Source organism: Amphimedon queenslandica, unplaced genomic scaffold, assembly GCF_000090795.2.
Source record: "Amphimedon queenslandica unplaced genomic scaffold, v1.1 AMPQUscaffold_13359, whole genome shotgun sequence".
NCBI classification, from domain to species: domain Eukaryota; kingdom Metazoa; phylum Porifera; class Demospongiae; order Haplosclerida; family Niphatidae; genus Amphimedon; species Amphimedon queenslandica.
Window position 1 is genome coordinate 127,759 of NW_003546405.1, and position 3,351 is coordinate 131,109.

Here is a 3,351-nt window from a genome sequence, read left to right on the forward strand (position 1 = left end):
TTTGTCACTTTTGTTTCTTACAAGTCTCCAACTTAATGTAAGAACATTGTTTTAAAATTAAAATTTTCTTACAGTTTAATGGAATCATGCACTACCATCAGACATATCGTATGTCAGGATATATTCGCAGCAGCATTTATTTGCGGTCATAAAAAATTTCCATTATAAACCATGCAAACCAAGGTGTTATTTTATTTGAAAACAGTGCAGTATTGAAGGAAAGCACCTTGCTGCAGTGTTCTTGAGCTGTTCTTGTGTTACTAAGTCTTAGTCTCTTTGGAGCTGCTTTTACCGGTTCTTGACAGAACTACTGTCTTACCTCATCTTGGGACTCTCCGCCCATTCTAGTTAATGTTTATTGACTTAGGTGTGGTTTATTATCACCACCATGCGGACCAGCAACAATTTGCAGCAAAGAGGCTAAAAGAACTCTGAGGTAGAGGTTCATACAAGAAGTTAACAGATAGAGAAGGACTCGCTATTGGCTCCAGTAAAGCTGCTAAAGAAAAGATGAATCGCTGAACACGAAACACGTGGTCTAATTGTCATATCAACACTCTAACAGTTACCATGGTTTTTAAGTGAACGTTTTTATGACTGCGAATAATTGCAGCTGCGAATATATCCCGACCTACTGTACCCAGATAAAAAAGATTTAAAAAGAGAGCAGAGCAGTCATAAAAATTGAAAAAATGGACAAATAGTGAACAAGTAGAGTATTATTATTATCATTATTTAACTCAATGCAACTATTTACCTTAGTAAGAAAACTTCTAGTTATTGAGTAAATAAAACTACATCAACACAGAAATGGTAGTTTATTATTTTTCAAACGATCATTTATCCTTACATTAAAGAGAGAACTGATACTGATAAGTGTGTGTGCAAAAAATTTTTGCAGGTCAAGTACATTACAAGCTTGGCATAATAGGAAGCATACATGTATGTAATAAGTGGCTGTAACTTAAACTTAAAAAGAGCATTGAAAAAGTCAAAACTATACAACATGCAAAACAATATAGAATTATGTAGTTCCTTGCATGACTCACCGAATTTGTAGATCTTGAGTGGTATTCCTCTACTTCAAATTATAATTACTGCATGAACAATGGACAAATATTTACATGAATCAGAGGTACATAAATTCATTACATGTTATATTATGCAATTTAAAGTTTTTGTCATAATTGTACAGAAATTCATCCAAAAAGTTTGAAACAATGTATGATGCATGCCTTTCTCTTATTCATCACTTTTCATGTATAAAAAGATATCGCAAAGTCTAAGATTTACTAATACTTCCAGTAATAGATTTTAATCATGAATGAACAACAAAGATATATTTGCAAATAAAAATCTATAACAAAGAAAATTATATATGTGTGCATTGCTTACTTCCTTATTGTATCCAGATTAGTGTTGTGCTAGTTCTTAATTTTTAGATAGTTCTAGTTTTAGTTCTAGTTCCAATCTTGTAGTTTAAATAGTTCTAGTTTTTGTTCTAGTTCCAACCTCAAAGTTTAGATAGTTCTTGTTTTAGTTCTAGTTCCAACCTTGTACTTTAAGTAGTTCTAGTTTCAGTTCTAATTCCAACCTCAAAGTTTAGATAGTTCTAGTTTTAGTTCCAGTTCCAACCTTGTAATGTAGATAGTTCTAGTTTTAGTTCTAGTTCCAACCTCCTAGTTTAAATAGTTCTAATTTTAGTTCTAGTTCCAACTTTGTAGTTTAGGTAGTTCTAATTTTAGTTCTAGTTTAGATAGTTCTAGTTTTAATTCAAGTGCTAACCTTGTAGTTAAAATAGTTCTAGTTTAGATAGTTCTAGTTTTAGTTCTAGTGCTAACCTTGTAGTTAAAATAGTTCTAGTTCCAACCTTGTACTATAGTTTAATTTTTAGTTCTATAGTTCTAAACAGTATAATATTTTTAAAGCAAACACTTTATTATAACAATTGTTCCTTGTAATTAATATTCAGACAAATAAAGTTTGTTTTTACAAAGCAGGGTTTCCTTTCCAGATTCTGATCAGATAAACGATTTCTCTTTCATTTTGTAACTTCTCCACATGCTGAAAAAACTCGTTCCACTGGGGCAGTTGAGGCAGGAGTACAGAGAATGCCAGATGCAACTGGAAAGAGCAATGGATACACATCCTTCTTTTGTATCCAATAGTCCAAGGGGTCCAAACTTCTTCTGCACTGTGTCTACTGTCTAAATACTTTTGGATCTCTTCATCGTTGCTAGAAAGTTGCACAACTTGACTTGTATTATCTTCTTGTTCTAGCAAGTCACATACAAGACTGAAGTGCTTAAATTGCTTTGATGGCGGTGGTGGTAGATTTTCTTCTGATTCGACTTGAGGCTGAAATGATGGGGTAAGGTAACATACTTCGTCGGAATTATTACTGGAGTCAGATGGCATCATTAGCTTCAAAAAGGCTTTGGCTGCATCCACTTGAGTAGAAGTAAGTATTTTCCTATAGGCAGGATTTAGTAGCGTTGCAGCTACATAAAGCCCATCAAATGAAGGATTAGTGGGTTCTAAAACATATCAAAACCTTCTTTCAAGCTCCTTCAGAAGAGACTTGGCAACAATTGAAATGTCAGTTAGTATGGGCATCTGTATAAAATGAAATAATTTAGACGAAGTGATAAGGTACTATATTTTATAACAAACCTTTAAATGGAGTTCAAGTTCCTTTAGTACTGGTACCACCATTGCAATGCTTGTTGTCATTTCACTGCTTGTCACGTTCGTATGGTGAGCGAAGGGTTTCAGCAATGTTTCTATAGAACACAAGTTCTTCCTCCATTGTGCTTCATTAAGGTTTTCCCACTCAAACTCTTCTAGTACAGTAGTTAAGTGCTCCCTGACTTCAAGCATACGACATATCACAAAAAATAAAGAATCCCATCTTGTCGGGATATTCTTGACTAGTTTTTTCTCTGCCAGCTCCACTAGTTGCTCTGTTGCTTTACAGGACGTGTTAACTTTTCTCACAATATCCAAAGCCCACTTTACTGATGATCTGAATGCTGGTGCAGATTCAAAAACTTTTACCACCGATTGCAACGTGTGCACAAAGCAACTGGTACGTTTCCAAGCTTCAAAAGCATAGTGGTGATCATTCTCGCATCTATCGAAGTTGATTACATCAGAATAAAAACCCTCTTCCATTTCATCAAGTTCGTTTCTTCCATTTGAACTGCAAATAATTCTTCGCTCTCTTCTTGAATACTCATCTCATCACTAGTACCAGCTTCATCATCCTCAAAATCATAAGTGCTCTTCTCTTCATTGTTACTGTTTGTTTTAAAAGCAGCAACCATGTTACTTTCGTTGTCTGTAAGCACT